Source organism: Cyprinus carpio, unplaced genomic scaffold, assembly GCF_018340385.1.
Source record: "Cyprinus carpio isolate SPL01 unplaced genomic scaffold, ASM1834038v1 S000006625, whole genome shotgun sequence".
Taxonomy (NCBI): Eukaryota; Metazoa; Chordata; class Actinopteri; order Cypriniformes; family Cyprinidae; genus Cyprinus; species Cyprinus carpio.
This window is the reverse complement of record NW_024879257.1, coordinates 591,347-615,734: the sequence shown is the minus strand read 5'-3', so window position 1 is coordinate 615,734 and position 24,388 is coordinate 591,347. Positions and strand designations below refer to the sequence as shown.

Genomic DNA, 24,388 nt, shown 5'->3' with positions numbered 1-24,388 from the left:
ACCATCCCATAAAAAAAAAAACTTACTTTAAACTGAAATCTTTTCATTTAATGAAACAGAACCCATAAACACTAAATTTCACATTTTATATTATTTCATGTTTTCTACTTGCTCCTTCTCTATTGAAATATACCAGCAAAATCATAATTTCTGGTTTCAAAAAGAAAGATGATAATGGCCAAAAAATATCACATATAGTGGAAAATGTCACTCATGACAAAGGCTCCAAATGATAATTAGATATCAATATTTCTAAAAACAATTCATGTGTCAAAAAAGGTTTTACCTGTTCAGACTTTTGGTGGAACACAGAGGACATGGCCAAGATGCACTGCGCTCCTCCAGCGCCGAAGCAAAGCTCTTCCAGTCCCTGATCCAGCTGACCAGAGATCTGCTGTATCTGAGCGGCAGCATAATGACCCGCCTCACAGAGCCGCGTCGCCCACCGAGACAATACGCGAAATATTGACATAACGCATTTCTGAAAAGAGAGAAACAGGATGGCAGAAGATGATCCCATTAAATTAGCAACAAGAAGACACAAAAGCTGTCCAATTTTGTCCAGTAAGACTGTATCCAGGGTGTTTTCTTGAAGCTTTCCTCCATCGTACCATAGAGTTCATAGCAAAGTGGTCATGCTGGGTCTGTAGATCTGCTGCATTGCTGGTAGCTCACGCCAATGTCTGTCTGCGTCTGCAGGAACAGCTCTTTATGTGTCCGATCCATTCAAACATCTACAGAGAGAGAGAAACAGAGAGAAAAATGCTGCATTCACAGACAGTTTGGGTCTCAAAACCCCCTTCCAATGTGTTTTACAACCCAGACTAAAAGAATCAAACGATGACCACAGGCTGTAGATTACCATACTGTACCAGTCAAGGTTCACATTTGTACATAAATATTTACAAAGGCCCAGGCAAATTAGCTTACCAGTTGTTCTAGGGCTTTGGGTGATTTAACTCCCTGTTAGTGTTTTCTAGTGATCCACACGTGAACCTTAATATACACAGATTTTCTCTTTGGCTGATGTACAAGCAATAGCACCTTAGTGTTCTGGCTCTGGTGGAGCACAGATGGGTTCAGTCAGCAGGACCGGGGAGTGTGAGACTGCCTCTCGGTTTGGGCTTAAACGGAACACACGGCCGTCCGCAGACATCAGGCCACAGAAGGGAGTACATTGAACATGCTATTATCATTCCCATCATTCATTATTTTACACTTTCACATGACCTTCACACCACAGTGCTCTACTACCATACATGATTTTTCTTTCATCGAGTCATGCTAGAAGTAGCTTCTGTGAGTGGTGTTTACTAGTGCAATATCTGTACTGTATATGGAAATACAAGTATTATCCATAGCTTGCTGCAGTTTAACTTACATTAAAAACACAGGAGCATATTTTTACAGCCTCAATTGAACAGAAAAAAATAGGGAATGTGGTTAATAAAACCGTGGCTATAAAGTCATTAGAATGAATCTTTATTTTGTGGCCTTATGTTATATAGGCCTATATATTTTCTGATATGTGAAAGTTAATATTTATAAATGCGTTGTAAACAAATGAAAAGCTTCAAGTTTGAAAAGCAAAGGCATTAAGACAGCCATAAATATTAGTAAATTTTTGCATTTTATGACACAGATATGTATTTTTTTTAAGAAATTTTATTACATATATAATATATGATTGTATTATTTTATTAAATTTTATGACACAAATATGTATTTTTTTAAAGAAATTTTATTACATATATAATACATAATTGTATTATTTTATTAAATTTATTATTGTTAATTTAATTGTTTTTGTTTAATTGTTTTTATTATTAAATACATTTTTATAGTACAATAGTATTATTAGTACAGTAAAACATACAAATATAATAAATAAAATTAATAATAACTGTTTAGTGTTATTGTTTTCTATTATTGTTCACTTATCTCATTTTTTATTAATTTACTATAATCTATAATGTTAATTATTATTTTTATTAAATACCTTAAATCATTTTTATTTAATGTAGAACAGAATTATTACTACAGTAAAAAATTAAAATATTTAAAAATATATTTTTATTAAATAAAATAATAATATTAACAAACATTAAAATATAGAATTTTATTATTATATTATTATTGAATAGTATTATATTTAAAATTATTAAGTTTATAATAAATAAAAATTATATTATTTAAAATACATTCATAATAATGATAATAGTTCTTAAAAGTTATTAAAATGATAAAAAGTTATTATTATTATTGTAAGTTGTTGTATAATCACACCAAAAATACACATTTACAATTTTTGTTTTACGATTATATTTGCACTAATATATATATATATATATTTTTTTTTTTTTTTTTTTCATCCTGATAGTTTGTTATCCTTTGTTGTTTACTCTTCTCCCATATTTCACACTTTCATTCTGACCTTTTCTGCATCCTGCTCGTACAGTCGTAACTGAAAACATGGTTCCAGCGGCTGTTTGCGGTTGTGCCAGGCCTGTAGCAGGTGCTGCCCTGCCGCGTAACTTGAAGTTGATCCAACAGGGTTCTGAAATCTTAGGTACCAAACTCTGGAAGTCTGCCCCGCCAGAGAGCCTTCCGTCTCCCCCGTCCCTGATCTTCTGAAGGAGCCGCTGTCCCTTCATGGTCTAACTCATCCACCGGGGCCTTCGTCAATAGTCTTCCTCAGTCGAGCGTGCTCCTCCAGGAGTTTCCGTGCTTCCTCTGGCATTAGTGGCCAGCTCCTGGCGAGACAGCACCCCTGCAGCTCCTCCAGCCGAGAAAGGAGGTGCAGAGCGCCTCCAGTGAACTCTTCAAGAGAAACACGGAGCTCAGTCCATTCCACGTGGTCGTACTCCAGGGTCCCTTCCAGATCTGCCGTCAGCTGAGACGGGGCCACCAACTTAGTCAGACCTTCCACTGAAAACCATACTGGTCTAAAATAAAAAAAGAACAACCACTGATGTACCAATCAGTATATAATAATAAAAAAAATCTGATATTTTAAATTGTAATAATATTTCACAATATTATGGTTTTTTACTTATTTGCCTTGGTGAGCATAAAAGACATGTCACAAAAAATAAACAACTTTTTTTCAACAACAAAAAAAACACTTCTCACCACTGGCAAAACCAATGTTTAATTTTTTTCAGTTTTTAGATCTTAACTCTTTGATACCTTGATAAAATCAATATGTCGTTTCTGTGGCTTTCTTATTAGACAAAATTCCATTGTATACCTCAAAGGTGAACTTGGCACTGCCAAAGTTGGTCCTTCTGCTTCTGCCAGAAGTTGTCTGGTTTGATAATGAGAAGCGACGCAGATCTCAGCTGGAACGACTCCTGTAGAGTCTTCAGCAACGGCTTGATTAGATCCCACTTCGAGCCGCGCATGTCTATGATCACTGTAAACCCTCGTTTACTTACATCCTCACTGCACCAGATAAAGAGATTGAGAAAGTTAGAGGAAAGCCCAACTACTTAAAGCCATCCAAGGAAATGTTAATAAAAACTTTGCATACAGTATCTTCTGAACAACTGCTTAAACTTGCAAAGTTCTGCATCAGTGAAGCTATACATTTTTAGAGTTGCATCACATTGCATCAGAACGACCTAAAGATCAAATAGATGCTCTAATCAAAGGCTTTAATGCATCCATATCTCCACCCTTTATGTCTCAAACTTTAGAAATTATATTATGATAAAGTGTGGTGGTGCTGTAAGCAATTTTAGTTTAGGTTTTGATAAGATTTTTGAGGGCTAAACAAGCAGAGGCCTTTTATGCTGTTTACTGAGTCTAGGGCTGTCACAGAGACTGCTTTCTCAGGACACTTTTCTTCAGGGAAATCTTTTAGGGATATTTTAAGTGAGGTGTTCCAAATAAATGTTGGAATTTTATAACCTGGGCACAGTAGAGAGGTAGGTCACCAGTTTCCGTAAGTCTTCTTGTTTTATTCTGTCATGATTACTTCGTGCAGGGAATGTAAGGATGGGTCCCCCTCTCTTGTCTCTTCCTCCTGAAAAGAAGAGGACCGATTTATTACTAATTTTACTACTCAGAGCACTTCAATGGCTCTAATTATGGTAATACCCATGAGCCTGTGTGGGTGCGTGCTTAAGAGGGTGCTAAGACAAAGCTGGTCCACAGTAAATGAGTGTGTGTGTGTGTTTACAATGCAATTATACATTTCCCACCTGAGACAAAGGCAACCTTCTCTCTTAAAACTGTTAGAACATCAGCTGCCTTTATTCCATCATTCCTAAGAGATCCTGATGAGAAAGACGGAACTGAGAGAGAGGGAAAAAAAGAGGAGAGAAAAAAGGGATATAAAAGTTATATATAGACTCAGGGCTGGTAACCACCACAGACAAAGAAGGAAAAACACGCCTGCTTCAGGTTTCAGAAGATTGAATGAGAACCGAGAAGTGTTTTTCACATGATTCTCAAAGGAAAAGTTAATAATTTACTCAACCTCATGTGGTCCATCTAAACCCATATTACTTTAATTTAACAATAGTTTATTGCAAAATGAAATTCTAGAGATCATGTTCTTGCTGTTCTTTTCAATACAATAAACGTGAATGGTGACAAGGGCCTGTTAAGCTCTAAGAATGTCAAAATAGCAACCATAAAGTAAAAAAACCTTAAAGGTAGTAGAAAGGTAGTAAGGACATCGTTAAAATAGTCCATGTGGAGTCATCAACAAGGTCTTACGGGTTTGGAACAACAAGAAGATGAGTAATTAATAACAGAATTTTCATTTTTGGGTGAACTATCCCTTAAAAATTATGTGACATGTCTTGGTGTGCCGTATTTGAAATGATACCAAATGATAAATGATTTGAAGTGATTACTACTAATACTATACCATTTTTATGGTTCTTTCAGTTATTTTTTAGCTTGAAACCTGGTCACCACTCTTTTTCATTGTATGTATAAAGAGCAGCATGAACATTCAGGTAAACTTCTCTAGAAGTGTAAAATGATCTCTGAAGAAAACATTTAGCTGCTAATTACATGAGGGTGAGTAAATGATCTCAGAACTCTCATTTTTGGGTGAACTATCCCTTTAGGTTATTACATGTGGTCTTCACAAATACTAAAAAACATGGTCTCTATCTTTTAAGGCAGGTGCAAATAGAATAAAACAGTATACAATAATAACAACATATTAAGTGTATCTTTGACAACAGTGAGAAAACAGCAGTTAAGAAAGCATTTGATAGTGACGTGTTTGCCCGAGCTCTGCAATTCGGCACTCAAGTCAAGTCACATCACATTTATAGAGCATGTTCTATCATAGATTGCTTTAGAGCAAACAGCTTTACAGTATTAAACATGAAAAAGTGTCAATGTCGCTTACAACTTTAATTTCCACTATAAAACAGCTCTCCAGTATGTTCATGTTTTTACTTGCTTATGTCTGACCTTGAAGGACTTAACAGAAGAAATGAGCCACGTCAAAGAACACAAAGCCCCAGAGCACACCTAAGACCAATGGTAGTTTGAAGGTGTTTACAAGCCAGAGCAAACTTTTCCAGAAAGTTTGGCAACTGTTTCGAACTTCCAAATGAACTCCAAGTGAACTATGTTTGGCCTGATTTTATTCAAAATGGCGTCACACCAGTTCTGTCATGACAGCTCTCTGAGACTTTAGCATGGAAATAAACATGGCAATGTTAATGTGTTTGGTCTTGGTGGAATTGATTGGCTATGCTGCTGCTGCGGTACAGCAAGTACCGAGTCTTTAATACATCCAGAGATATGCTGCTGTGAGCATGCAGGAAATACTGCTGCTGCATATGTAACATATATGAAATAACCACCCGTATAAAATACATGAAATTACTGAAACCACGCCCACCTAGCTCGACGGTGGTGACAGCAGCAGCAATCCACCTGTCACTCAAGTGGCCACACCCTTAATTATGCAGAATTTTAAGGCTTAATATAGTTTAAAAAGATTAGTTATAAAAAATGCACCCCCTCACAGTTGTCATGAAGGGCAAAATTAGCTATATAGACCAAAACCCTCTTTTTCTACCAGGCTGTACAAAAAAATTTTTCCTTCTGAAAAGTAAGCCATTTTAACATGGGGAGTCTATGGGACTGACTCCCTTTTGGAGCCAGGATCTACAGTATACAGGTGGAGCTGGGGAAGGTGGAGGATTTCTGAAGCCCACTGCAACTGCTACAATGAGCACTAGCCAAGTATTTGAATGCTGAGCAGCAATCTTAGCAAGCTCAAACAATCAGCTGAGACATGTGAATGATGATGTAATTATATCAGATAGAGTTAGAACCTATCAGCCAACGCCATCTAGAGTTTTATGACAGATCTTTGCATTTTATTCATTGATTTCATAGTATGAGAAGTATATTGAGGTCTTAAAACTCAACACTACACCTCCCCCTAACCATACTAAAGCAGCAGCAAATGTCCTGGAACGGAGGCACGGTTTTTAACATGGTATTTATATGAGCTGCAAAGTGGTTGTTTAAAGACACCACATCCTATTTCAATTATAGACCTATTAAATATCTGATATTTCACTTTTATTAAAAAAAAAAAAAAGTCTCTCCAAGCTGATATGTGATGGAAAAAGGGAGAAGAATGGTATTTTAAAAAGGTAGATTCTGACTTGAATCGGTCTCATCAAAAGCTAAATCCTAATTTTTACTCCCTTCACCACAGTTCTTGTTAGCAAACTGGTTCTTTCTGTAATCTGTAATGTAATTTTGGCTCAAACATTGTATGTACTACAGCATCCTTGAATTCAAATGTGTGCAAACATAACAAATACACTTCAACAACAGTTCTGTTCTTGGTAAATATATATAAACAGAATGCTGTGTGGGCGTGTTACCAACATTGCTGCTTTCCACGTTTTGTATAAGGATCACTGGGGACACATACACTCTGTAAACACTGAATGACAGACAACAATGTTAAGCATAATACTGGCTTCATGGAAAAAAAGAGTAGTAGGCCATAGTAGGTCGAGCGGGGGGGCAGGGAGGCCCAGCTGTTGGCACGTCTCCTTCTGTTTAGATTCATTAGTTGTGTAATCTGCCCGCTCTGTAATCCCATGGCTGACAGCTGGGCACCGGGACAGCCGGTGGGGAAAAGTTCAATTACACTTAAACACATATAGACAGCAGAAACACATACAGTATACACACAAGCTGCATGCTCACAGATGCACATGCACTTGCTTACACACACACAAATGCATGCTCTCTCACACACACTACTATGCAGTACATCTGTTGAGTCTGTCTGAGGCCTAAAAAGGTATTTACATTGCTGATGTCTGCATTTTATCTCTCTTGCTCACTCTCGTCTGCAGTCTACATAAACTATTAAACCTGAGTGGAAGCGTTTGATGCTGAACATGGCATGTTAAATTTACTGTGAGAACTTACTTTCCCCAGCCCCTGCTAGAGAGCAGATGCTATTTCACACTCTCTCTCACACACACATAAATGAGGACAAGGCTGCTTAAACACTCTTGAACACAGTCATTTCTCATTTACAATTATCTGATCTGGCCTATTGTTTGGTGACAACCTTGTCCAAGGTTCAGTGAAGTGTAGGCAAAGTAAATTTTCCAACGCTCACAAGAAATATGTATTTACTCTACAGTTTAAAGTTTGGGGTTGGTAAGATTTTTTACATTTGTTTTGAAAGAAGTCTCTCATGATCACCCATGTTGAATTTCTTTGATCAAAAATACTGCAAAAATATTAATCTTGGTATTATCAATTTTAAATTGTGCTGTTTAATTATTCTGTGGAAACAATGTTTTTGGTGCTTATATATTTTTAAGATTGTTTAATGAATAGAAGGTTGAAAGAACAACATTTATTTGAAATAGAAAAAAAATTGTTACATTATTACTGTAATTTTTCATCCTGCTGAATAAAAGTATTTTTTCCTTCTTTCAAAAGTGATAAAATCTTACTGACCTTGTGAACAGAAGCGTATTTAACCATGAACATAAATTTGACATTTTAAATATTTATTGCACAAGAAAATTTATTTCTGCTGTGGAACACAAACATTTCGATTGTTTTAGCCAATATAATTAAAGTTAATGAAGACTAGTGTTGACAAGCTTCAAATAATAATCTGTGAAAAACAATAAGCATTACAAAATGTGGTTCATTCAACTGATGCTGTATATTCTTAGTCTTCTAAAGACATATGACAGCTTTGTGTGAAGAACAGACTGAAAATATTGACATCCAACAGAGTTCATGAATTTACTGACCCAGTTCACAGATCACATTTGTGTGAAGAAAGTCAACATGCAGCAACATGTATGTGAGAAGATGATAACAGAATTCTCATTTTTGGGTGGACTAATACACAAAACTAACATAGAATCAATCAGAATCAATCATCCCAGATGATCTAATACGCTTCATCAAAAAAAAAAAAGTAATGTTTTTTTAACAGGTATGTTATGTATATATTTTTTTCACCCAGTTATTTTTAAATGTAATACAGAATAATTGCATTTTTAAATTTTTGTCTCTAGTGTAAAAAATTCCATATTTTTAATATGAAAATATTGATTATTACCTGCAAAGATGTGTTTTACAAGGTCTTGACAAAAAAAATCACAGTATTTATTTGCAGTCTCACATGAGTAACACCTTGCTACTTAATTGCTAATTAAAAAAAAAAAAAACATGTAACACTGCATCCTTAATCGAGTCACATAATACTTTACAGCAAATTCAGTTAATGTCTTTAACATCAAATGTGCCCAGATTATGTAACATTTTTGGATATTTAAAGTGTGGATACATGAATGTTTTTGGCCTAGTATTGCCCACAAGCTCTTGCACAACAAAAGAGGCTCCGTTCCAAAACCTACTGATCTGCCTCACTGCCTACTGTGAGTCTGCTTTCTAAAGCAGTGTGCAAGCTGAGATGGAACTTGAGTGACTGATTTGTAATGCACTGCATGGTAGCATTGCCATACATCACACTAATAGCAAAGCAAACGCTAATCACAATTGATTTCAAAGGAGTTTTACATTAGCATACTGCTATGCTAACAACATTAGAGTTTAATAAACATAACACTGAACTAATCTGTAATCAGTATCTTTCATTGTATTTCTTTACATTTATTTTCAGTTTTGCTGCATTGCAATTCCTTGCCTTCTTTCAATGTTTCAGTTAGTTTCTACCAGTTTTAAAATGCATTCATCTAAAAGTTACGTAATAACGAATTTAGCCAGATGCTAACGCTTACATGCAATCAGTAAGCAACAAGATAGTCCTTGGAAGCAAGGTGCAATTTTATTGTATGTGTGTCTGTCTCACAGTACTTTTCCATCATCAGCAAAGTATTTGCAGTGCCTAATATAACTATGCAAATTGGGACGCAGCTTATTACAAAACTTGATCGACCATGTTGCTTCCAAATTAAACTCTGAAGCACCAAAACACATGCAAAACATGCATTATGTATTTGAAACAGTATCATTATTTTCCACAAGACTAAAAACAAAGGTGTTCTCTAAACAAAAATGCTGGATTGCTGCTTTACCCAGCAGAACCAGGGATTGTTTCAAGCTTTGTGAATACTGCAGATAGATTGTAACATCTAAGATGTCAGATGAAAGGACACAGGCATCACTGAGATGTCATGAGATTATCCACTGCATACAAAGTGCAGTATCCATATTTCATAAGGATGCCATGCACGGTTTTCTGCATGTTTTATGAGCTCTTCATCATGTATGCTTCATGTGAGTACAGTACAGGTTATGCAGACTAACTCTTTGTGAATATTCACTGAACATCAGAAAAAGAATCACTGCGCTCCCACTGTTACCCATTATACAACCTGACGAGTGGGTTGGGATATGAAGCATTCTGAACTTCCCATGTTATAGGATCAGGGTGTATCCACATAAACAGTAATATAAAGCTCATAGAAGTACCAGGAAACAGTCTGCTCTCTGCAATTACTAAATGAAACCAATCCTGCCAAAAAGTTGCCAAATGGACCCACAGGATTGAATCTTGCCAAGGACAGCAAGAACTGTGACAGGGCCAGAAAGCTACGATTATGGCTCTTACAGTCCTGGGAAGTCAGAAAACAATGGCTGGCTGAGGTTTGGTGTTAGTATGAACTATTGTGTAAGTCTAAGCTGTGAGATCAGAACTGGTCCCAGTCCAATAACACTGGCCTGTGATCTCACATAACCTAATTTTAGGTTCCCGGCTATTCAGGGGAATGTAGGTTTGAATGGGGCATGGGGGCGCTATTTTCAGAAGTGTTGCTTTATGCTTAGAAATACCCACCACAAATCGACCACAAGACTAAAAAGGAAAGATTACTTGAAACAGCTCATCAAATATCAAATAAATTAAAATCAACTATACAAAAAACCTTAGTGAGCAGAAGAAATAAAGAGCCAAAAAGGAATGAAACAATATCTTTAATATTTTAAGATGAATCGCGTATTCCAGCAAATCTAAAAATAATCTCTACAGCACTTGTGTAAATCACACTTTGGCTAAAGCCTGTGATTCGAAGCAGAAATGTGTAATGTGATCAAACAGTCTGTTAACGTCTGATAATATCTTTGAATAGGCAGATGGCTTTGAAATATTGCATAGATATACAACAATGGCATGTGGTGGACATCTGAAATGAAGGCCCTTGGGTTTGGCTTTTTTTAGTCCAATGTAAATTCATGTTCTATTCCATATTTCTCCATTTTCACATGCAGTTTTTGGGTTAATGGTATATGGAATACAATCTATCTTACATTATCTGTCTAGTTGGCTCAGTTGAATTATGAGAACTTAATGTCTTTCAACACTGGCACTTTAGTTGAATCAATTGAACATTTTCAGTGTAGTAAGTAAATATAACATTTTTAACCTCCAATACCTTTTTAATGTAAGGAAAGTAAGAAAAGCATCGTCAGAATAGTCCATCTGCCATCAGTGATTCAACCGTAACATTATAAAGCGACGAGAATACTTTTTGTACACGAAGTAAACAAAAATAACGACTATATTCAACAGTTCCTCTCCTTTGTGTCTCTCCAAATCAGCGTAGCGCCATTTTGGAGAATCTGAGCTGTACGCAGGCAGCGTAGGCCTTCTGTGTCAGCCGTGCTGCGCCGATGCGCTGTTTTCTTTCAAACCAAGGTGTAAATACACGTAAAAAACATATCCTTGTGGCGCGGCTTACACAAAAGAGTGTACGCCGCTGGCGTACGGCTCAGATTTGTCAAAATGGCACTACACTGATTTGGAGAAACACAGAGGAGAGGAATTGTTGAATAAAGTTGTTATTTTTGTTTTCTTCATGTACAAAAAGTATTCTCGTCGCTTTATAACGTTACGGCTGAATCACTGATGGCAGATGGACTATTCTGACGATGCTTTTCATACTTTCCTGGACCTTAACAGTGTTGCTTACTTGGCAGTCTATGGGACAGTCTCAAGCCTCCCGGTTTTCATCCAAAATATCTTAAATTGTGTTCTGAAGACGAACAAAGCTTTTACGGGTTTGGAACGACATGGGGGTAAGTGATTAATGACAAAATTTTCATTTTGGGATGGAGTATCCTTTTAAACTAATATAGTTTAAAACGCATGATTTCAGTATGATAGACATGGTAATCAAAACCAAATTGATGTTTTTTTGGTAAGTGTCTGAGGGGTACAAGCTGTAAAGGCACAGCCCTATTCTGGAAAAGGGGGTGGGGAACAGCAGCTCATTTGCATTTAAAGAGACATGCACAAAAATAGTGCATTTCTGCTTCCACTCAAAATGGGCATTTTTAAAATGATATAATAAATAATCTGTTGGGTATTTTGATATTAAACTTCACAGATGCATTCTGGGGACACTTGAGACTTATATTACATATTGTAAAAAGGGACATAATAGGTCTCCTTTAATTTAGGCTTTTTTTTTAAATCTAAACAATGACCGTCACACTCACACACGTAAAGTACATCACATATGGTGAACACGGAAGCTCCAACGCGCGTGTATGATGTACGAGAACCAATGAGGTTTGTTCTAGCATGTGACACACACAACGTAAATGGTGACAGAGTTAGAATTTTTGGGGCAAACTATTCCTTTAATATTACATTTATTGAAGTCCCTTAAAGGGTTAATTCATCCAAAAATCAAAATTATGTCATTAATGACTCACCCTTATGTCGTTCCAAACCCGTAAGACCTCCGTTCATCTTTGGAACACAGTTTAAGATATTTTAGATTTAGTCCGAGAGCTTTCTGTCCCTCCATTGAGAATGTATGTACGGTATAATGTCCACATCCAGAAAGGTAATAAAAAACATCAAAGTAGTCCATGTGACATCAGAGGGTCAGTTAGAATTAACTGAAGCATCGAAAATACATTTTGGTCCAAAAATAACAAAAAATTACGACTTTATTAAGTATTTTCTTCTCTTCCGGGTCTGTTATGAGCGCGTTCACAACACTGCAGTGACACCGCTGACGTACAATGCTGCTGACGTGTTTTCTTTGTTATTGGGCGCACCAGAAAACACGTCAGCAGTGTCGCACGTCAACAGTCACAGCAGTCGCGTTCACAACATACCCGGAAGACAAGAAAATGCTGAATAAAGTCGTAATTTTTGTTATTTTTGGAGCAAAATGTATTTTCGATGCTTCAAAAAATTCTAACGGACCCTCTGATGTCACATGGACTACTTTGAAGATGTTTTTATTACCTTTCTGGACGTGGACAGTATACCGTACATACATTATCAATGGAGGGGCTGAAAGCTCTCGGACTAAATATAAAATATCTTAAACTGTGTTCAGAAGATGAACGGAGGTCTTACGGGTTTGGAACGACATGAGGGTGAGTCATAAATGACATAATTTTCATTTTGGCTGAACTAACCCTTTAAAGGTTTTCTATAGAAACCGTTTCAATCAGTGCATTGCCGACAAATGACAGGAAGTAGAAGTATTGTAATGAAAAAGTGCAGCTGAGTTGCCTCTAATGGATATAATCCAAAAATACTTCTGAAATTGATTTCACTGTCTCCTGGCCAACATAATCACGGAATGTACCTATTCTGCTCAGAGAACTCCAGTCCTGAGCAGGAATCTTGGCAACAGTTGCTACAGCAACCCCTCTGGCCCTCATTCAGTAGAGAAAGCCTGCTGAGGATGAAGTGTGTGGTGCAAGGTTTGCCTCTCTGAAGACCATGTTTCAAATTTTAAGCACAGTAATCTTCTGTGTGGAACGAGGTGTAGAGGGTAACTCTTGCATCTTGTAAAATCCATATGTTCAGGGATTACAGTAAATCATAATAGCACAGGTCGCGATTTTGCTTTGTGGTCTAGTTGCTGAAGATAACACTTTTTCGATATCAGTGCTGCTCAGTAAAATATGTTCAGTAAGCAGCAAGTTCTTTTGCCACTTTTGAGCCTTCTATCTTATAACTACAGTAACTACAGTAGTAACACTTTACTCTGCTGTTCATTTTCCTGCACAGTTTTTCAGTTTCTTTTTATGCTTGGAAGATGAACTTCACAAATCAAAACAATGTGATATGACCCCTAAAGTCATGTCATTATCAAGTTCCAACAGATTTCCCGAGGATGAAACCTTATCTTCACTAATTTGCATACTTGTGTACTATTGCACTCATGGAAATGGAGACAGTTTTTCTAGTTCAATGTGTGATGACACATGCAATGTAATTGCATAACAAGTTCACTAGTTTTTTTTTTCTGGTTGACTGGCCACAACCTCAACAATTTGTCTCCATTGAACACAGTTACAAGCAAAACATCCTGGATTTTCACTCCAAAAGAAAGAACTACATTTACTCACTTACCAAGGTCACTTAGTCAAGGACATGCGCATGTTATGATTAGTGGACATTACAGACATCTACAGTAGAGACCCAAATATAATAAGCAAATGAGGATGGACTTTTTCAAAAAGAAAGCACCACTCATTTTCTTTGGAAAAATATACACTTTATAAATATACTAATATAGTATACTATATACTAATAGTACATTACAGAAATGAAAAGAATATATAGATCAGATGTGCTTTCAGGGACTTCTGGGAATGTTCTTATACTGTTACTTGCAAAAAGCAAAAATTTGATGGTATTTTACTTTTAAATGACAAAGCAGCATTAAAGCATTTACTCAGTTAACAGCATTTTTACAGTTTGTTTCTCTAAAAACATTTTACAGCGTCACTATTGTGTTTTCACTGTTATAAAGAGAGATTTCAAACTGAATGGTGTCCATCAGGAAAAGCAAATACCCTTTATCTATGCACCTGGAATGTATGAACATAATAAAAGAGCAATCATAAATTCAACAGCTGTGTGCTTCACAGTGTGAGCCTATGTTTATTTAAAAACTGGTTGTTGGGGCTAAGAAATCATGTCACAACAATCTACACACATCCGTTCTCTGGCAGATCTCAACCTTTAAATGTCAAAATGCTTAAATGAGAAACTCTACGGACTAGTTACTTTTTAAATTCTGCAAAGCATGAACCACCAGAAGCATAATAGCCATTTAAAAGATTAGAAATCATTATGTAACAAGGACGATCTATCTATCTATCTATCTATCTATCTATCTATCTATCTATCTGTGGACTCATGTAAGAGAAAATGAAGTGATTCATGTTCATAAACCAACATTCAAGCTCTGTTTCATTCTGCCTCCCTCTTACACCTCAAACAAGACCCCAGATGAGCATCTGCAGGAATGCTGTGCATGAACGAGACGCTCATCCCCACACAGTGATTGTGATCTCCCACATTGGCACAGCGGTGTCTGCCTCTGCCGCCCTCTCTCAGTGTCTGACATCCTTGCGGACTAGGGACAACCTGATTCCCAGATGTCCAATCCTATGCACATGAGTATCCCACCCAGTGTGATCATGCTAATCCGTTGAAGAGAGCAGAAATACAGGCACTATTAGATGGTGAATATGTTGGATTACACACAGGGGGTGTGGGAGGAACATGCCAGAGAACCTCCGTCATAGGAGGAGACACTCAGAGTCTGCCCTGTGCACACACCTCCTGCTAACTGACAAATCAGAGAGACTGACTGACACACGTCAAGCTATATATGAAGGCTGTAATTATAGGGTTTTGGGTCAAAAATCCTTTCACAAAAATGCCTGATTCTAGCAGTGGTTTTGTATGTTGCTTTTTAATATATAGATAAAAAATTGTCTTAACATCAAACACTGCAAAAATTGGTTCATACTCTACTTTGTCTCTTTTCAAGTACAAATATGTAAGCATTCCTAAATCAAGATACATTTCATTAAGAATCAAAATTACATAAGAGATATGGTATTTTCTGAAAAATGTATTTAATGACTTTATGCTTAAAAAAAGAGGAAAAACATGCAAAAGGGGTATAAGAAAAATAAACGTGTTTTCCGTTTGAATTAAGTTTACATTTTTTTACTGGAAATAAAAACCAAAATGACAAAAATATTGAGATATGTATATATATATTTTTGCAGTCAACATTTTTTTTTAATAAATTCTGTCTTTTATAAAGAGTCAGAAATTCCAATATAATATTTTTCTAGCTGATGCATAAAAAGTAAACCACAATGACATACATAAATGTAATATCCATATGAATATTTGAATGCAATTTAAAAAAATAAATAAAAAATGTTTATAATGTGGTTTTCTTACAACAAAGGCATTTTTATATTAATTTTAGATTGAAGCAAGTCATGTGTTTCAAATTTTGTAATCTTCTGCAATTTATACTTTATTTATGATTTATACAGTTTATACAATTTACTTAATTTAAATCAATCAAACTTTATTTCTATAGCCCTTTACAGCAGCCACAAGGTGTCCAAAGTGGTTCACATCAGATACAAATAACACATTCAAAACACAATATTCAAATAAAAGTAAAGGAGAGGAAAACAGAATTATAAAACATAAAACATTTACATAATTTATTTATATCTATTATGGTTTATATTAAACATAACAATGGTAATATTTTTGTATGTTACATATTGCATTTTTGCTTTTGCATTAAATGTTTTGCAATTGTTTAACTGTTTAAATGTGCTATAACGGAAGATTCTCAGTGTGACAACTTCTCATATAATTTGACCCGCTACTGGGGAATGTTGTTACAAATGTGGGTCAATATGGGTTAAATTAACTGTATCTTTTTACCTGTGCAACAATGATGGAAATGCTCAAAAGCAAGACCTAAGGCATATAAGCCAATCTGAGAAATATTAACAGGAGTGTAAAATGACAACTAGCCCTAAACACTTATTCACATACAGTAGAAAACTATATGTTTAGCCATCTCTGTTCATATAATAATTATATAAACCGTAAATTATGCAGACACTGGTGTGTATAATACAGTGTATGATCTTCACATGTAAACAAACACCATCCGCACCACACCAGGGTAGATGCAAATGACGCATAATATATATTTATTCACAAAACACAGTGAGTGCACGCCATATCATTCATACTCACCTATGACATGCATAGATGCATGTTCACATTCCAACACAGAAGCACACAGAGCTTTACATAGGGAACATACAGACAGATGTGCATTATTGGCTTATGTTACCAGAAGTGGGTCAGTTTTAAGGGTCATAGCTCATGCACTGGATAATCTCTAGTACATAAAAGTGAACAAAATCACTAAACCACAGCTGGTGGAGGTGTCACGGTGGACATGAGCAGGGGCTTGGCTGGATGCAGAAGAGTAGATTCCCTTCTTGCATCTCTCCACGCTGCCTTTTCTCATAATAAAAAGCTTTTCTGTTTCTCATGAAAAAGAAAGTACAGCACTCAGACCATCTACTGTTTGTTTGAATCAACAGGCTTTATAAACATGAATCAATGTCACGACCGACAAAAGGCTGAGCCACTCCCGCGCCCGCCGCGCCGCGCAGCGCGATCCCCGGCGCGTCCAGAGGTGATAGTAACGTAATTAGAGAAGGTGCTGAAGGTGTGAGAAAAAGTGACAGGTGAGGTAGCATCCTATTTACAGGGGGATTCCTTGCTCTTGTGCACAATAACCCAGATATGCAATGTATGGGCGTTGAACGTGCCAAAGCACGTATGAACATCACACACAGGCTTTTAAGGAATATGGGAGTTTTATCACACATATGCATCACAGGATCGATGTATGCAATACCCTATATGTGAAGGGTGTGATGCACATCCAGACCGCTAAATTATGCCATTCGGACATAATGGGACACATCTGACAGCTTCTAATGCTGTTTAACTCTGTAATGCAACCTCTAAGTGCATGTGCGGATGGATGCACCTAGTGAGTAAAATAAACTCACTGACATCAAATGTAACAAAAGCAAATAATAAGCCTACCAGTTTTGAAAAACGGCTCCGTATCTGGATCGTTCGGTCCTTCCTCAGCCGCCTCGGCAGAATTCATCATTGCAGGATACGTTTCCACGGATGATGGTTATGATGATGGTCGGACTTTACGCCTACGGTTCTTTGAAATCTATGTGTGAGGAACACTAGAGCGCGTGGCCGTCTCCATTGGTGAACGCTCGTAGTAGTGAATGGTGATGATGATGCCCGAGGTTGTGCGCTCAGCGATACTGTATCCAGCGCTCCTCCGGGCGCTATTGTTTAAAGCCTACCCGCCTCTGCAAGATAACTGCTGGGGGAACCCCGATATAGAGAGCCGTAAAAAACGCGTATGCAATGTTAATGCAGGTCTCTAAAAATCCCTTATTCATCCGTTCCAGCTCCACCCGTAGTATAGTCCTCCATCCGTTCGATGTCTCGCACAACCCAGTGGATATAATGGCAGCGCTAACCTACACTGACCGAGCGAACCGCAAACTGCCTCCCACGATACGCTCCAGCCTCCCACTATTACAGATGAAACAATGCAGCTAATGCAGCGACTGTTATAGAGGTATATACAATCGTTCTAGCGCGAAAGAGGTTCTTTATTGTGGCGCAGCCTGGAGAACTGGACCAATCTGTCCTCCTGATGCGCTCAGGCGCTTCCTGATAATGGGGTGTGTGTATTTTTCAAGAGGCCGGAGAACCCCAACCATCACCTTTCGGTCCTGTTAAAGGGATGCCTACTAATTAGAATCAACGAATCGCGGTCTGTTAGAATGCTTTTATCATCCATTTAAAACTTATATGCAGATTTCTATAAAAGTGGTTATTTTGTTCACTGAATATCGTTGTTTAAATAAATTGTTGGTCATGTTATTCTTTAAAAATAACATTAGTAGCTAGATATTCTGTGATATTAGAATTTTTTGAAAATAGATTTAAACAGTATCACACAAACCGTGAGAACTTATAGATTTTTAAACTATATAAATACATTTACATTTACATTTAGTCATTTAGCAGACACTTTTATCCAAGCGACTTTAATACATTTATATATAATATTTATTATATTAAGGAACCTTATTGCTTAAGATTTTTTTATTTTATTTTTATAAACAATTAATATCGTTCTTTTTCAGTCACGAACGAAAATGGTTCCAAAAAAAGAAACCAAAGCATCATTGTCTGGAGCACATATGAGTGGAGCAGAGTTAGATTTCCCCTCTCAACTCCAAATCCAAGCTCTAAATCCACTCCAGGTGTTCCGATTTCCACTCTCCGCTGCTGATGAGAGAAACCCTGCTCCGAGTGGTGATTTTTTTTTTTAAGCGAAAAACGCTCATAAATGCTGGAGGCAAAACCACACAACTCCACTTAAAATTAGCACAATAAAATAAAATAAAACAATAAATAAATAACTAATAAGAAACCTCCTAAGCTCTCCCCTGCTCCATGCAAACACAGACATTAGTTCAAGTAGCCTACTTTGTTCCTCAGATTAGCAGGAAATAACCTGCAGGCCTATAAAAGAGACATTTGAATGATTATTCTTATATAGAAACGTACACATAATATTACTGTGTTGTCTCATTGTGTCACTTGTAGGGCCTATTATCAGGTTCTTAGTACAGTCTATAAAAATGTTCTAGTTGTAACAATATTATTTAGTTTGGTGAGAATGTGCCAGTAGCACTGCTGTCATTAACCACATCCCCTTACGAATGAGAATGTTTGTTTAGAAATCAAAAGTATGCTTGAGCGTGGGTACAGTTATGTTGTTTCTGGAAGTTAAATAGCCCTGTCGACTCTAACCATGCAGGAAATTTGGTCTTCCTGTGATTCAGATTTTTACAGGGTGAATTCAACATCTGCGAAAACAAATGCCGACATGGGCCCACTGAATGATTGTATTACCGCACGACTTGCTGATTTGTAAGATAATATTAAAACGATTAATCGGTCGTCTACATAACTTAAATTCAATGACAGACAACACGCTTTCTTAGAAAGATTGAGGGTATGTGAGGAAAACGTGCTCGCAGATGGTGAAGTGCCGCCCTCTTGAGGAAATATGATTTCATAGAGGCCTCAGTGGTTGTTAGAAATGATACAACAACAGAAAAATGTATTCACTTTTTTTTAATTCTATGTGCAAGCAATTCAATTGAAAGCATGCAGTGTTCTAGTAGACATACTTAATTTAGCTAATATTAAATTAACCTGATTCAGATGGATTGATTCTTGATGTATGCTTGGTCTTTTATAATGGTTCTTACACCAAGGCAGGTGATCATCCCTCCTGAAGGATGTCATCAAAACCCAGCTGGAAAACATCATTGAATAGGCAGCGCTGTGAGGATCAAAACGAACAGCTTCACGTCACTTTACGTAGATTTAGTTAACCTGCTGAGAAAGCAGAACACAAATCTATAAGACATCAAACATTCATAAGGAAGAATTTACATTCTTCAGAGTATGCAGGGGAAAGTTTGTGAGAATGAGATCTTCAGAGCAGTGGTCTAATGAAACCCTCTGCCAGTGAGAAAAGTGCTTGATTTAATGGATCTCAAACTGCTGGGCATGCAAAGGTGATCATATTCTTGACTCTGAATTACAGCTGAATCTAAAACATATGCAAAAGAATTCATGAGTTACATCAAATTAAATAATAATATATAGAAATGTCATTGCTCATGCCACATCTGAACAATAACCCTGTGTGCTCTAATGTATGCTAGCCATTTGAGATGTTCTGTGACCTGTAGCATCTATCTTACAGAGAGAGATTTCACAGACCCCAGAAGGGATCTCCTCTGGATACCCTGTATAATATAAACTTCTTTAAAATATATAAATGAATTTTACAGATGTAGTTGTTCAAAGATATAACATTATAAACGATCAAACATGAATAGTTTGTGGTCATCTTTCCCTTCTGAAAAGCTCTATGATTTCTTTCATCACAGGAAGGCATATGGCATCGTGAGGGTGTCTGATTCATCAGTTGTGGTGAACTGTGTTTTGGATGAGAATTTAATGGGATAACGAGAGGAAGAGAACAGACTGTAACCTCATCTACCCATTACCCAGGAGGCAATAAACACCCCAGTCAAAAATAGCGTTCAGGGTTTTTAGCTTTGTTGCTCTCTCACAAGACTGGATGTAATGCAGGGTATTTCGCACTCTGCTCTGAAATATGGTGGACCACTTCTGCTGAGGTGCATGAGCCTACTTGTGCTAACATATTGACTATTTAAGATACCGAAAATAAAAATAAAAGAAGTTATTTACCTTACTGTATAAAAAGTATTAAAAGCAAAAAAGAATAAAAATAAATAAAATAGAAAACAAAACAATAAAATAAAAAAGTAGGTTAATTCTAGAACTGACACGCTGGAATATCATTTTACAGAACCGCGAAATATCAGAATGATTATTCTGCCATTCCATCTCCATAGAAACACCTTTTTGGCGTCTGAAGCCGTAAAGGGCGTTGGCTAAACCTGAGGAATCTGAGTGGCTAGTGCGCATTTGATTGACATAGCCCGAGGCCAATAGATGACAGGTTTGATCCCCCCCCCCACCCCGTAATCCACCAATGAAATCCACAGATTAAAACTGTCTGTTTCCCTATTGGTCCACGGCACTCAGCTTCCGTTTTTTTGAACGCAAACTGAACTACTGCTGATGATTGTAACAGCAGCGGTTTGTTTTCATTGCTTTGTTTTTAGATGAGTGCAGTTGATGATTTTACATTTGGTATTTATGGTTTTGAAGTTAATTTGCACAATAAACACAAGCAATGACATACAAACCATTATAAGACCAATACGATCACGATGAATAAATATTTGTTGCTTGGTAGGTGCACTTGGTGAATTTTGCAGATTTAATCAAATATGGCAAGACAGGGAGTATCAAGGGACCAAAGGTAGTGGTTGCAAGCTATTATTTATATTATATAAGTTACTGTACCTTGTTTTGTTTGATCACTAACTTATGTTTTGCAGGTGATCTCAAACAGGCAGGCTGACAGCCTCTGGACGTGGACAGATACAGAAGAAAAGGTAACAGACTGGATAACAGAAATCTTGTCCATACTGCGTGAATTTAGACACTTTAAATAGTTGAAACAAACATTTGACATACAGAAATGGTGTCTGGTTTAGGGTTGCTGGGAGATGTGTTCCTCCACTTGAACCAGCATATTCTCTTTATTCAACAGACTCTGAAGATCAGGTAAACTAAAGCAGCCACATACTACAAGTAGTAGTGTATAAACTGAACAGAACTAAAAATCGGTATATAAATTTTTAAGCTTTGTGACATTCTTTCACATTGCAAAATTGCATCCAGGTGACGACGATACACAAGGGACTCGACCAATGTGCTGCTTTACTCAATGGGATACTTCGAGCTGAACAAGCAGGTGTTGTATTTACAAAATCCATAAATTTTCTATGTTCAGCATTTGAGTAGTGATGAGATCAATAATCTTCCCACAACAGAATCAAAGCCCAAACCACAGGGAACAAAAACCTGCACCTTCAAATCCAAACCCAAAAATGTATCAAGAAAAATGGAAACTGGACAAGAAAAGGCATGGGAAGAAGACAAACACAGCTATACATGTAAACATAAAAGGCCAGGTAATGTCACTTAATATACTGTACCTTTTTTTTATCTTATCAAAAGAAGTTCTGCAAGAATTTATACCTGTTTTATGAAATGTGACATTTGTCAGTCTTCCTATTTCATTTCCATCCTTTGTTGTAAAATCCCTAGTACCAATTTGTGTGTGAATGCCACAGTAGAAACAGAGCAGATTCAAAATCTTCAATACTGATCTTGCTGGATCTGTCCGCTGCTTTTGACACAGTTAACCACCACCAGATCCACCTGTCAACCCTTATGGCAAAGGGTATCTCAGGAACCCGCACTCCTGTGGTTTGAGTCTTACCTTTAGATTAGCGTCCTTCAAAGTATCTGGAGAGGTGAGGTGTCCAAGTCACAACATCTAACTACTGGGGTGCCTCAGGGCTCAGTTCTTGGGCCACTTATCTTCTCTGTATACATGGCATCACTAGGTTCTATCATTCAGAAACATGGCTTTTCATACCAGTGCTATGCTGATGACACTCAACTGGACCTCTCATTCCATCCTGATGATCCGACGGTAGCTGCTCGCATCTCAGCTGCTGAGATGAAGATTTCTTGCTGGATGAAGGGCCATCACTTCAACTCAACCTTGCCAAGACAGAAACTGCTTGTGGTTCCATCAAAAACCCATCGTTTAATCACAAAACCACCATCCAGTTAGGCACATCAATTCATAACTCCTTCAAAAACAGCCAGAAACCTTTGATTAACAACTGACCATCACATAACACACTCATAAAACACTCCTAAAAATCACAGGTCCTGCAGATTTGCTTTATTCAACATCAAGAAGATCAGGCCCTTTCTTTCGGAACATGCTTCACAACTCCTTGTTCAAGCTCTTTTTCTGTCCAGGCCTGGACCATTGCAGAAGCTCTCATGGTAGGTCTTCCAGCCAGTTCTATCAAACCTTTAAAATTAAACCAGGAACGCTGGCAGCAAGATTAATTTTTAATGAGCCAAAAAGAATGCACGTCACACCCTCTGGCTACAATAGCTGCTTGCATAAAATTCAAGGCATTGATGTTTGCCTACAAAACCCATCACTGGCTCTGCACCCCTTTACCTAAATTCTGTACTTCAGACTTATGTGCCCTCTAGAAGCTTGCATTCTGCAAGTGAACATCGCTTTATTGTGCCATCCCAAAGAAACACAAATCACTTTGAATGACTTTTAATTAAATGTTCCCTCCTGGAGGAATGACCTGTCCATCTCAATTAGAGCAGCTGAGTCCTTAGCCATCTTCAAGGATCGGCTAAAAACACATCTCTTGCATCTTTATTTGACCCTCTAACACTAGCACTCTATTTTAATTCTATTCTTAAAAAAACTCTTGTCCCCTTTAGTCTTGCACTCTATTCATTTTGCTGCTTGTTTTCTTAAAAAAAAAGGCATCTAACGCTGGCTTGCTCTATTCTTTTCTATTCTATCTGTTTTTCTTTCGATTTTATTATATCATTTTTTAAAAAACCTTGCTACATGTACTACTTTAAGCTAACTGAGACTTTTGTTGATTTTGATTGCTTACATTGTCCTCATTTGTAAGTCGCATGGATAAAAGCGTCTGCTAAATGACTAAATGTAATGTAATGTAGAAAAAACAGGTGATTATTGTTAAAGTCATTTTCAGAAGCACCAGATACTTCAAGATCACAACCTGCTCTTCTTCTTTAACTGTAGCTCCCTCCAGTGCAGAAGACGATTCCATCTGCCAGTTGTCACCTGAGTTCAGCTGGGCGTCGTGATCAAAACCCAGGGATCAGACGGGCACAAGTGTCACAGGAACACCTTCAGGACTGACCCCTGTAACACAAGCAGAACATGACCAGCAAAAAATCACTTCCACTGGCTTACTTTCAGCCTGCTGCAAGCTGGAATATTCCATCTTCGGGAAACAGACAGACTCACTAACACACAGTATAAGACTCTAATGTAGTAAATAGAATTAGTAAATGAAAATGTAATTTGTGTACTCAACTTTATGTTTGCAGGTCAGGTTTACAAATCCACTGTATTGTAACTGTTCGGGCTGACTACATCCACACCCTGCACTGAGCCCTCAGAGACCAATGGATCAGCTCACAGTGAACCTGTATGTTTACTGCACTATAATCCACAAACAATGAGAGCTGTTGATCCATTAAAAATGTTATAAAAATAAATGTTATGTGACACTGGTCCACCACAAAACCAGTCTTAAGTCCGCTGGGGTATAATTGTAGCAATAGACAAAAGTACATTGTATGGGTCAAAATTATTGATTTTTATTTTATGCCAAAAATCATTAGGAATTA

At 37.1% G+C, this 24,388-nt stretch overlaps 1 pseudogene; it reads right to left on the bottom strand.

Moving 5' to 3' along the window:
• The window catches only part of LOC122134598, a 53,465-nt pseudogene extending 35,351 nt beyond the window's left edge, over positions 1–18,114 (bottom strand).
• Positions 18,115–24,388: the final 6,274 nt, after the last annotated feature.